At 39.1% G+C, this 13,998-nt stretch overlaps 1 long non-coding RNA gene across 1 annotated transcript; it reads left to right on the top strand.

The window, feature by feature from the left end:
- Positions 1–934: 934 nt before the first annotated feature.
- On the top strand, positions 935–5,006 carry LOC127300612 (uncharacterized). The gene is made up of 3 exons (XR_007851413.2): positions 935–1,071; positions 1,159–1,256; positions 2,062–5,006. It is a non-coding gene; the product is annotated as an uncharacterized lncRNA (long non-coding RNA).
- The last annotated feature ends 8,992 nt before the right edge of the window (positions 5,007–13,998 follow it).

Raw genomic sequence — 13,998 nt, 5'->3', positions numbered from 1 at the left:
AGTTAGTAGCTTCCTCACAGTTAGACCGGCTTCTCCTGCATAATGTCATACTTAGGTTTGTATTGTTGCTTTCAATTTTATGAATTTGCATGTGCAATTGATTAAACATGATATTTGCTTCCTAAGATTCTAACTCTGTGAACCATGTTGTTATGTCTGCATGTCAGAGTTTGAGTGATTTCAGGAAGCAGGTTGACTTGGAAAATAAAAGCTTTGTTGTCATATCTCTTAGTTTTGTTTTTGGTTGGCTAGCCATAGCTAAATTGTCCAAAGGTAAGATATTCGATATTTCTGGATTATGTTATTTTGAGACGTTCCATAGTAGGGTAAAATCCGGAGGGCTTGTGTTGCTTCTTAGGCTGTTGTGCCACATGTTGGTCGCCCTGATTTGCATCCTCCTCCAGGTCATGCACAAGGTCACGGTCGGTTATATGGTCGGTGGATTCTGTTGTCCCATCCTTGCCCGATCTACCTTCTCCTCCGTGTGGTTCTTCGGCTTCACCTGTAGTTTCAGCGGTAACGTCTTGCTGGTGGCCGTGAATTTTTTGCAAACCGTGTACATTTTATGGCTCTTTCAAGGAAGCTTGGCAAGTCCGTGAATTGGCTGGTGATGACAGTGAGTGGTTTCACTTATTTGATGAATCCATTCAGTGGGCTTCTTCTTTCCGGCTTAGACATCTATTTATGACAGTATTGTTACTATGTGGTTTTACTAATGAGTCAAGATTGCTTGATAAATATTGGCGGTATATGGCCGATGATCTGGCTTCACAGATTGCAGTCTTTGGATGACAGCCGCCAAGTTATTCCTTCTGAATATTTATATGGCCAGTTGCTGCAAAAACTTTATATTATGTTTGGAAGAAATGGTTATTCCTTGACACCTTTTATAATATCTACAAATTCTATTTGTAGTGGAAGATTACTCAGTAATAGGCTAATCTTAGAAGAGATGCAATACGACATAATCTGAAAGATGTATCTTCTTCTATGCATAAAAAATTATGAAGAGCAACTTGTTATCTATGATCAATCCATGTCAGAGAGATTGCAAAGACAGACCAGCGCCAGGTTTTCAGCGAAAACAGCCTATGCATTGCATGTTGTATTATCTACTTCTCATGTGTACTGAATTTTCTTTTTTACTGCTAATTTCAGAGTTCAGATGTAGTTGGAGTGGTCACCAGGATAATTGGTATTATGCTGTCAAAGATAAATCAGAAACCAAGGAGACATGTGTATTTAAAGGATGCAAGGTAAGGCTCATTGTATAGATAGCAGTGCTCAGAAAAGACATTATAAAAGTGCCTGCCTCTGTTAAGTGGTAAACTCACCGTTATTACTTGATGGGAAGAACACATTGAGGACTTTGATGCACAAGGCCTCCATCAAGGTGGCCTTTGCCCATTTTTTAGACATCAAAATTCCAGACATCTGCTAAGACAACAATAACTAATTAGGCCCATTACTCCCATCTGGCGCAAACATTTTTATTGTTACAGGGATTATAGCTTATAAGTGCCGTACATGTTCATATATACTAGACAAGCAAAGGTAATCTTATGTTATAAATTGTTTTTTCCATGAATATAGTCAACCAATATTTATGTATTTATTGTTGAAAGGTCCACAATGTCTGCTGATAGGATTTTTCTTTCAGTATAACATCTGTTGAAACAGCTAGCTGCCATATTTTGTTTTGAACGGACTGCTGTGGTGTATAGATTATATCATATTTCAATATATGTGCATTTTAAATTTAATTTTGGTGTCACGCGCATTATGGAAAAACTACACATTAAAATACGACAACTTGCATTGTTTACAAGAGATGATGTCATTCTTTTTATAAACATGTGTGCGACACCCATCATCATAATAACGTGTGCCCAAAAGTAAAACCACCAATGTCATATAGTTGTGATCAAGCCTATACATCTGCCTAGCTTCTCCAAAACAAATACCATTGATTTTATACAGCTGATTTTAGTGATTCCTTCAACCATACTGTGACTAACATCAAATATATTTGGATTTTGAGGTGCCTATATTTTATTACAGAGTGTCTACCTTTCAAAATGGGTTCATCAGAGAAGAACAAGGAAGAGATGGTAGATTAATTTCCTCTCTTTTTGCCATGCTACAACAATGCGCCGGTAATCGCTCTCTCTCCTCCTTTTGTTCACCTTCAGTTACCAGTCAACCGGTTTATTTCCCACGATGGATTGGTGAAAGCGGTATTGCCATCTCCAGAACAATCCAGTTCCTCTTCCTCGCCAATCCCCACCGCTCAAGTTCCAAAAAAAAATCCCATCGCTGCCACTCGAGTGCTCCACCCGGTGGGGCGGCGCCCCATCTCCCTCCATGGCTGCCGTGTCTGTACCGACGTATCAAGGTTGCACATCCGCAGGACGAGCTCCTACGTGCCTTGGCCCTGCTGTGTCTAGACAGCTGCAGCTCCCCACGACCTCGCCGGTTCGTCCGCTCTATGCCTGCTTGGCATGTAGCAACACAACCTTCTTCCCCCACTCCTCGAGCGCCATCGCCGTCGACACATACTGTACCAAGAGTGACACAGGGTGTGCCGGCTTCATCCCGCTCCTTCGAGCTGGGGAACACCCACAGGTTGAGGTGGCATGGCTCCGCCATCACCATCGTCAGCCAGGTACACTTCGTCGGCTGCCGGTGCACTATCATCGGTTCAGAGGAGGATAGGCGGAGCCTGGCAGGATCAAGATGCTTTGTGCGGTGGTGTATCATCTGTGCCATCCTCTTCTGGATTGTTTTCTTCATTTGTTCCTTGCTTTTCTCTACGGGTTTATCAGTTTGTTGCTTTCTGCTCCCTAAAGAAGATTTTTCTTGGTGATGTAGGCCATTGGTGTTTCTCAGCGGCACCTAGCTATTGTTAGTCCAGCGCCGTAGCGCTTTGCCATCAAGCTGGGTATCCGATGAGTGTAGGTCATCTTTAGAGGCCATCAGTGCTGAAGACACACCCTACTATCCAATATTTGATTACCCCTACATGGAAGCAGATGTGAAGCTAACCCAATTTAATAACTGTTTTTTCAATAGGAATCCAAATCGTGGCAAAATTATATCCTTTTCTTCCCAAGATCACTGCAATTCAGCTCCGTACATGATAGCCTGTATTTTGTGTGCTCATTATGTTGTTCCATTATAGATGCCTAATTCTGCTACCTGACAAACACAGTCAAAGTAGCTCTTATTTGATCCACTCTCCTAGCATCAGAGGAAAAGATAATCTTGCAACATTACTATATATTAAATGCCAATATCAGTAACTGTGCAAAAATAAAACATAAAGCAGTAGACAGGAAGTTCTTTTATAAGGTTAGTATGATGTATTCACATATATCCACTTCAGAATTTTTGCATGTTCAGATCAGAAAATTGCATCTTCTCCATGAAATAAAGATTTAGCTTTGACAGATATTACAGGGAAACACAATGAAGGAATATGTCCCAACCAAGAGCTTTGATCAACAAAGAGAACAACTGAAGGAAAGAACAACTTATACATTTGGGGATGTTCATTTTTTCTCACATGTTCGCACTTCTCTGCTTTGCTTTGAAGACAAATATTGGTACTAGCATTCTTTTTCCAAGTTTTTTTTGGTAATTTTAATGCGCATTACGAGTCATCCTTTTTTGTTACTTTGTCTGACATGCCTTATGATATTAATGTGAGCTTTGTTATGTCCACATAGTTGCACATGACTTGCCATTTGATCAGTGTGTTGGATACTTTAGTTCATACTAAGGGAGCTTATTGCGTGTTAAGCGACAGCCAACTGTACCTAATCCTATCATGAAAAAGATGTTGGAAGAAAACTTAGCTCTGTGGCGATAGATACAATAGAGTCCTAGCCGTCGGTTCCCAAATGTGGCAGCAAATCCAAGGTATTTTTTATAAAAAAAATGCATAGAAGGATTGGTATCTGATGCTCAGTGCTTAAATTCCTTCTATTACAATGCAGACTTTGATATCTTCAAAGCTTTGAGAGAAGAAAATACTCTGTTCAGATTCTCAGATTTTAGTTGTCGTACCGACCTATTCATGTGCTCATTTTCTTTTTTATGTTATTTAGAAAAAATGAATCCATCTAAATGCTACTGTGGTAAGTTCCTGCACATTATTCAGTCTCAAAATTTCCATTGATATATGCATTATAGGAGCTAATCATCTGGAAAATTTTGCAGAAATAAGACTATGTTTACGCAGCCTATCCAACGTTCTATCCACTACCGCCTGCAGTTAAGATTCTCAGATTTTAGTTGTCTGTACTATACCGACCTATTCATGTGCTCATGTTTTTTTATGCTATTTAGAAAAAATGAATCCATCTAAATGCTACTGTGGTAAGTTCCTGCACATTATTCAGTCTCAAAATTTCCATTGATATATCCATTATAGGGGCTAATCATCTGGAATCTTTTGCAGGAACAAGACCATGTTTATGCAGCCTATCCAACCTTCTATCCACTACCGCCTGCAGTTATTCAGTACTAAAACTACTCACGGAATGCCTCCAATTTGTCACGGCATGTCTACTTGGAGTCACAATGTGATCAGTTCCTACTTGCAAGCACAATGTGATAAGTTTAGACAATGCCTAGGATGTGTTACATGCATTTCTTATTAGTGATGCACATCAAGTCAAGGCATAATTGGAGTCCCAAATCTTGCATCTCACGTTGTTGTTAAAAAATGTGACCAAATAGTCTACTAATTAATACAAAACATCTATAGATTGCCTGGTTTAAGTTATGTCACTTTACTAAGCATCTGTATAATGGCATCTTTTCTTGCCTCTCCGGTATTTTGTTTATATATTTATCTGGTGGGAATTATTTGCCTTACGGAGAAAAGCGCTGAAAAGCGGTACGACCAGAGGCAGTATAATCCTATCCGATGAACATAATCTGAACCTTTTTTGTACATGAATCTAAACTATTTTTTGCTTGAGGACTTGTGCTTGCTGTCCTGTTTTAAGTGAGATACTCGCTGGTTGTTGGAATTGGATGGTTGCAAAATCGGCATCTAGAATCATTGTACGGTTATACACCCCCCAGTCTCAGTGGAAAGAACAGGTTGATCAACATCTAAATTGCATTGCCTCCTGATGAAACCAACGGAGCACATGCTAAAGCAAGCTACCAGTGGAACAGACTTTTGGGTTTGAAGTACTGCAGCATGTTTCAGAGTTTAGCTATCAAATAGTACAGAAGGTGTGTGTGCCAGATAGGAATGATATTTCTGGATTTTCCTAAAAGATTATGTGGTTTGGTAGCCACTTTTTCATACATTTTGTAGGATGGAAACAGGAAATTCCTTCATCACCTGTACATTAACTAAATATATAGAATTGGTTGGTACAAGTAAACATCAACATAGAACAGTCAAATTCTTGACACAACAGCAAAAAAGTTTATCTTCTCTTCTTTCAATAATTCATTTCACCTACAGAGAGGAATGGAACACGAAAACGCTTTACAGTATACCAGCAAGAAGTAGCTTACCAGGCCCTCCATCCATTCCTTTGAGATCCGGTTCGACCGAGCGCTGCAACAACAGAGCGCCTCCCCAAGACACCCGCCACCACCGGCACCGCGATGTCAGCAGACCGCTTCGGATATGTAACTTTTATGTATGTAAAAGAAATATTCTTTGCTCTTACTATAAGACAGACTACCATCGGTATGTATTTCCCCGTGTTCCCTAGAGATGCATGTTTTTGACATGTGAAATTAATCTCAAAGATTCACATCTGCTTAAATAGTTGGTTAATCCACCGTTGATTTTCTGATTACATAGCAGGGATTTTGTATTACATGTCTTATCATGTCTGTTAGTTTTGTGTGGTTTATCTCAATTTCATTCTAACGACACTGTTTTCTAAAACCTATGAAATATTTTGTCATATTGGTAGTTAAATTTTAATATTGTTACATAAAATGAACATAGACATGGACTACACGGGATCGTGCGCCAAGGCGCACATCTAAATCTAGTATATATGATGATAGCACTATACCCGTGCGTTGCTACGGACCGACTGATTTTTATATCATTCAATGAAAATAACTAAATACAACACATCTTTCTTATTTGTCCAATGTAAAACATGTCCGTCGAACTATTTCACCGAGGTTTAGCATGTTCACGTCTTTCCTTAACTTTCTTCTCATGAGTCGTTAGTACTTAATTTTTCAAAGAATAAATTTGGTCCCATCAGCAGATCAAAGTATTTTATCTAGGTCTAGCATGTTCACGACTTTCCTTGACTTATCCACATGAGTCATCGGTCTTTAACCTTGCAGAGAAGCATTTTGGTCTAATTAGGAGGATTCCGCGCTGGTCTTAGTTACATGAAGATTATATTCTAACAAGATCTTCTTTATATGCAACAAACTGAGAAATTGTAGAACTTCTCTTGGGAAAAGGCACATCAACTTATGTTGGTTTTTGTCCTTTATAACTACTACCTCTATACAAATAAGTGTCTCACCTTTGTCTAGATACATCCATATCTAGAAATATATTTATTATAGATACATCCATATCTTAAAAAGTTGACACTATTTTAGAACGGAGGTCTATATTTATTCTTTTCGCTAGATCAAAACCAGCTTGTGTCTCTAAAGAATTATTACTTGCACTTAATTAACACACTGAACTATAATCTCTAAGCATTTAGAATGCTATAGAAAAGACATGAAGCTGGCCGATATGTACACATTTGTGTTGTGTGCAAGAGTCTTCTTCCATCTAGGATGGCATGCGCGTTAACGTAAGTGTGTACACACACATGTGTAGAGGCTAATTAAGGGGCCCAGTATGCATGTTATTTTTGGACAAACCAGTATGCACGTTGAATGTGCTGTTACCGATTCTACATGCAAGGGCAGGCAAGATTGTCTGAGTTTTGCGCATCGAGTAGAATCTCACGCCGTTTCTATCGAGCAGTTTTCCTGTTCATCCAAACAAATCAACGTCTAGCTGCTGCCTAAAGAAAATTGCATAGCGTGCTGATGGCATCGTGAGACTGGTAATAAAACCCTCCTCGCGTGGTGCCGTTTTCCAAAACGCCAGTCCCAAGCTTTTGGTAGAGTTGAAAACCGCTCCTACCTCGAACCGGCGAGAGCCGCGAGAATCGTAGGTACCGAGGTGCCGGTGGAAAGTACAGAGCTATGGCGCGAGTCTTTTTTTGTGTGTGAGAACGACTCGATGGAAATTCTACAGAGATTCGGGAGAACGACTCGATGGGAATTCCACAGAAATTCGGATCTAAGAAAAAAACACTGTAGCATGTTGGGCCTAGGAGAAAAACTATTTGGCCCGTTTGTGACACCAGGCAGTCACCTATTGCAATTTAATAGTAAAGATTATGGTGATGAGAATAATAATGATAACTATTTTATTGAATTTGCTCCCACTACAATTAATAGTAATGACTATGCTTATGTGGAGAGTAATAATTTTATGCATGTAGCTCATGATAAGAATGTTTCATGTGATAGTTATATTGTTGAGTTTGTCCATGATGCTACTGAAAATCTTTATGAGAGAGGACAATATGGTTGTAGGGATTTTCATGTTACTAAAACACCTCTCTTTTTGCTTAAAATCCTGAAGTTGCGCTTGTCTTGTTTTCCTATGCTTATTGCATTATGCTTACATGACTTATTTATTTACAAGATTCCTTTTCATAGGAAGTGGGTTAGACTTAAAAGTGTTTCTTATTTGCTTTTGATGCTCTCTTTTGCTTCAACTCTTATTTCTTGCGAGAGCATCATTAAAACTACTGAGCCCATCTTAATGGCTATAAAGAAAGCATTTCTTGGGACATAACCCATGTTTTTATTTTGCTACTGTTTTGTTGTGTCTTGGAAGTTGTTACTACTGTAGCAACCTCTCCTTATCATGTTGTTGTTCCAAGTAAAGTCTCTAATAGTAAAGTTGATACTAGATTTGGATTGCTGCGCAGAAAAAGATTTCTACCTGTCACGAATTTGAGTAGATCTCTCTGTAGAAGAATCAAAAAAATCTTCCAATTTACATGCGTGATCCTCAGATATGTACGTAACTTTCATTAGTTTTGAGCTTTTTCATCTGAGCCTGTTAAGTGCCTCTGAAAAATTCGTCTTTACGGACTGTTCTGTTTTGTTAGATTCTGCCTTTTATTTCGCATTGCCTCTTTTACTGTGTTGAGTGGATTTCTTTGTTCCATTAACTTTCAGTAGCTTTGGGTAATGTCCAAAAGTGTTAAGAATGATTGTGTCCCCTCTGAATATGTGAATTTTTGATTATGCACTGACCCTCTAATGAGTTTGTTTTAAGTTTGGTGTGGAGGAAGTTTTCAAGGGTCAAGAGAGGAGGATGATATACTATGATCAAGAAGAGTGAAAAGTCTAAGCTTGGGGATGCCCCCGTGGTTCATCCCTGCATATTTCAAGAAGACTCAAGCATCTAAGCTTGGGGACCAAGGCATCCCCTTCTTCATCGACAACTTATCAGGTCACCTCTAGTGAAACTATATTTTTATTCCATCACATCTTATGTGCTTTACTTGGAGCGTATGTTTGTTTTTGTTTATGTTTGAATAAAATTGGATCCTAGCATTCCTTATATTGGAGAAAGACACGCTCCGCTTTTTCATATGAACACTGGTGTTCTTAGCTCTATCTTTAATGTTCATGGCGGAGTTGAAAACCGCTTCGTTGATTGCTATTTGGTTGGAAACATAAAATGCTTCATGTGGTAAATGGTATATGTCTTGAATAATTTGATACTTGGCAATTGTTTTGAGCTCTCATATATCATGTTTAAGCTTTTGCATCATGTAGTTTAAACCTATTAGTGGAGAACTACTGTAGAACTTGTTGAAATTTGGATTGCATGATTGATCTCTCTAAGGTCTAGATATTTTCTGGTAAAAGTGTTTGAGCAACAAGGAGACAGTGTAGAGTCTTATAATGCTTGCAATATGTTCTTATGTAAGTTTTGATGTACTGGTTCATACTTGTGTTTGCTTCAAACAACCTTGCTAGCCAAATCCTTGTACTGAGAGGAAATGCTTCTCGTGCATACAAAAACCTTGAGCCAAAACTCATGCCATTTGTGTCCACCATAACTACCTACTATGTGGTATTTCTCTGCCATTTCAAAGTAAATTGCTTGTGTGCTACCTTTAAAATTTCATTCCTTGTCTTTGCAATACATAGCTCATGGGAAAATAGCTTAAAAACTATTGTGGTATTGAATATGTCGCTTATGTATCTTATTTCTTATAAGTTGCTTGTTGAGCGGTAACCATATTTCTGGGGACGCCATCAACTTTTTACACCTTTGTTGAATATCATGTGAGTTGCTATGCATGTTCGTCTTGTCTGAAGTAAGGGTGATTTATCATGATTAAATGGTTTGAGTATGCATATTGTTAGAGAAGAACATTGGGCCGCCAACCAAAGCCATGTATCATGGTGGAAGTTTCAGTTTGGACATTAAACCTCAATCTCTTATGAGAATATTATCTGTTGTTGAATGCTTAAGCATTAAAGAGGAGTCCATTATCTGTTTTCTATGTTGTCCCGGTATGGATGTCCTCAAGTTGAGATCTATCAAAACTGAGAAATCAAATGCGATCTATCTCCTTGGACCTTTGTACAGGCGGCATAGAGGTACCCCTTTGTGACACTTGGTTGAAACATATGTAATGCAATGATAATCCATGGAAATCCGAGCTAATTAGGACAATGTGCGGGCAGTATTGGTATTCGATGCATGAGGCTTGCAACTTATAAGAGGTTTTATGCATAACACATATGAATTATTACTACCGTTGACAAAATTGTTTTCATGTTTTCAAAATAAAAAGCTATAGCACATGAGTAATCCATGCTTCCCTCTGCGAAGGGCCTTTCTTTTACTTTATGTTGAGTCAGTTTACCTACTTCTTTCTATCTTAGAAGCAAACACTTGTGTCAACTGTGTGCATTGATTCTTACATGTTTACCTATTGCACTTGTTATATTGCTTTATGTTGACAACTATCCATGAGATATACATGTTACAAGTTGAAAGCAATTGCTGAAACTTAATCATCCTTTGTGTTGCTTCAAAACCTTCTATTAAGAATCTATTGCTTGATGAGTTAACTCTTATGCAAGACTTATTGATACTTCTCTTGAAAGTACTATTCATGAAAAGTCTTTGCTATATGATTCAGTTGTTTAGTCATTATCTTTACCATTGCTTCGAATCACTTCATTCATCTCATATGCTTTACAATAGTATTGATCAACATTATGATAGTAGCATGTTGATGTCTACGGGTGCTTCTATTCTTGTAGACAGTGTTGGGTCTCCAAGAGCAGAGGTTTGTAGAACAGCAGCAAGTTTCCCTTAAGTGGATCACCCAAGGTTTATCGAACTCAGGGAGGAAGAGGTCAAAGATATCCCTCTCATGCAACCCTGCAACCACAAAGCAAGAAGTCTCTTGTGTCCCCAACACACCTAATAGGTGCACTAGTTCGGCGAAGAGATAGTGAAATACAAGTGGTATGAATGAATATGAGCAAGAGGTAACGGCGCCAGAAAAGTGCTTGCTGGCGTGCAGTTGATGGTAGTAATATTGCAGGAAGTAAAGATGCAGTAAAACAGTAAACAAACAGCGATAGCAGTATTTAGGAACAAGGCCTAGGGATCATACTTTCACTACTGGACACTCTCAACATTGATCACATAACAGAATAAATAGATAGATGCTAGACTCTACACCCTCTTGTTGGATGATGAACACCACTAACTGTGTAGGATTACACGAACCCTCAATGCCGGAGTTAACAAGCTCCACAATAATCAATGTTCATATTTAAATAACCTTAGAGTGCATTACAGATCAACATAACCAAACCAAGTACTAACATAGCATGCACACTGTCACCTTCACACTACGAAAGGAGGAATAGATCACATCAATACTATCATAGCAATAGTTAACTTCATAATTTACAAGAGATCACAATCATAGCCTACGCCAAGTACTACACGATGCACACACTGTCACCATTACATCGTGCAGGAGGAATAAACTACTTTAATAACATCACTAGAGTAGCACACAGATGAATTGTGATACAAAACACATTGCAATCATAAAGGGATATAAATAAGCACTTCACTATGCCATTCATAACAGTGAATAAGTATTCTGTGAAATATAGCCTAAGAGACCCACACGGTGCACACACTGTCACCTTTACACACGTGGGACAAGGAGTCTCCGGATATCACATAAGTAAAATCCACTTGACTAGCATAATGACATCTAGATTACAAGCATCATCATATGAATCTCAATCATGTAAGGCAGCTCATGAGATTATTGTATTGAAGTACATAGGAGAGAGATGAACCACATAGCTACCGGTACAGCCCCGAGCCTCGATGGAGAACTACTCCCTCCTCATGGGAGACAACAACGTTGGTGAAGATGGCGGTGGTGTCGATGGAGAAGCCTTCCGGGGGCACTTCCCCGTCCCGGCGGCGTGCCGGAACAGAGACTCCTATCCCCAGATCTTGGCTTCGAGATGGCGGCGGCTCTGTAAGGTTTTCTCTGGTTTCGTCAAACGTGGTAGGGTTTTCGCGACGGAGACTTTAAGTAGGCGGATGGGCAAGGTCGGTGGAGTCCTGGTGGGGCCACACACTAGGCCGGCGCGGCCAGGGCTTGGGCCGCGCCGCCCTACTGTGTCCCCACCTCGTGGCCCCACTTCGTTTCCCCTTCGGACTTCTGGAAGCTTCGTGGAAAAATAGGACCCTGGGCGTTGATTTCGTCCGATTCCGAGAATATTTCCTTACTAGGATTTCTGAAACCAAAAACAACAGAAAACAGCAACTGGCCCTTCGGCATCTCGTCAATAGGTTAGTTCCGGAAAACGCATAATAATGACATAAAGTATGCATAAAACATGTAGATATCATCAATATTGTGGCATGGAACATAAGAAATTATCGATACGTCGGAGACGTATCAGCATCCCCAAGCTTAGTTCCTGCTTGTCCCGAGCAGGTAAACGATAACAAAGATAATTTCTGGAGTGACATGCCATCATAACCTTGATCATACTATTGTAAGCATATGTAATGAATGCAGCGATCAAAACAATGGTAATGACATGAGTAAACAAATGAATCATAAAGCGAAGACTTTTCATGAATAGTACTTTCAAGACAAGCATCAATAAGTCTTGCATAGGAGTTAACTCATAAAGCAATAATTCAAAGTAAAAGGTATTGAAGCAACATAAAGGAAGATTAAGTTTCAGCGGTTGCTTTCAACTTATAACATGTATATCTCATGGATAGTGTCAATGTAAAGTAATATAACAAGTGCAATATGCAAGTATATATGTAGGAATCAATGCACAGTTCACACAAGTGTTTGCTTCTTGAGGTGGAGAGAAATAAGTGAACTGACTCAACATAAAAGTAAAAGAAAGGTCCTTCAAAGAGGAAAGCATCAGTTGCTATATTTGTGCTAGAGCTTTTATTTTGAAAACATGAAACAATTTTGTCAACGGTAGTAATAAAGCATATGTATCATGTAAATTATATCTTACAAGTTGCAAGCCTCATGCATAGTATACTAATAGTGCCCGCACCTTGTCCTAATTAGCTCGGATTACCAGGATTATCATCGCAATACACATGTTTTAACCAAGTGTCACAAAGGGGTACCTCTATGCCGCCTGTACAAAGGTCTAAGGAGAAAGCTCGCATTTGGATTTCTCGCTTTTGATTATTCTCAACTTAGACATCCATACCGGGACAACATAGACAACAGATAATGGACTCCTCTTTAATGCATAAGCATGTAGCAACAATTAATGTTCTCATATGAGATTGAGGATATATGTCCAAAACTGAAACTTCCACCATGATTCATGGCTTTAGTTAGCGGCCCAATGTTCTTCTCTAACATCATGCATGCTCTAACCATTTAATGAGTGGTAAATCTCCCTTACTTCAGACAAGACGAACATGCATAGCAACTCACATGATATTCAACAAAGAGTTGATGGCGTCCCCAGGAGCATGGTTATCGCACAACAAGCAACTTAATAAGAGATAAAGTGCATAAGTACATATTCAATACCACAATAGTTTTTAAGGCTATTTTGTCCCATGAGCTATATATTGCAAAGGCGAATGATGGAAATTTAAAGGTAGCACTCAAGCAATTTACTTTGGAATGGCGGAGAAATACCATGTAGTAGGTAGGTATGGTGGACACAAATGGCATGGTTTTTGGCTCAAGGATTTGGATGCACGAGAAGAATTCCTCTCAATACAAGGCTAGGCTAGCAAGGTTGTTTGAAACAAACACAAGGATAAACCGGTGCAGCAAAACTTACATCAAAGACATATTGTAAATATTATAAGACTCTACACCGTCTTCCTTGTTGTTCAAAACTCAATACTAGAAATTATCTAGACTTTAGAGAGACCAATTATGCAAACCAAATTTTAGCAAGCTCTATGTATTTCTTCATTAATAGGTGCAAAGTATATGATGCAAGAGCTTAAACATGAGCACAACAATTGCCAAGTATCACATTATCCAAGACATTTTACCAATTACTACATGTAGCATTTTCCGTTTCCAACCATATAACAATGAACGAAGCAGTTTCAACCTTCGCCATGAACATTAAAAACTAAGAACACGTGTGTTCATACGAACCAGCGGAGCGTGTCTCTCTCCCACACAAGCATTTATTCAAACAAAAACACAAACAAAAGCACACAGACGCTCCAAGTGAAGTACATAAGATATGACCGAATAAAAATATAGTTTCAAGGGAGGAACCTGATAAATTTATCGATGAAGAAGGGGATGCCTTGGGCATCCCCAAGCTTAGATGCTTGAGTCTTCTTGAAATATGCAGGGATGAACCACCGGGGCATCCCCAAGC

Source organism: Lolium perenne, chromosome 5 (assembly GCF_019359855.2).
Source record: "Lolium perenne isolate Kyuss_39 chromosome 5, Kyuss_2.0, whole genome shotgun sequence".
Taxonomy (NCBI): Eukaryota; Viridiplantae; Streptophyta; class Magnoliopsida; order Poales; family Poaceae; genus Lolium; species Lolium perenne.
The sequence above is the reverse complement of the archived record's forward strand: the minus strand, read 5'-3'. Positions and strand labels throughout refer to the sequence as shown.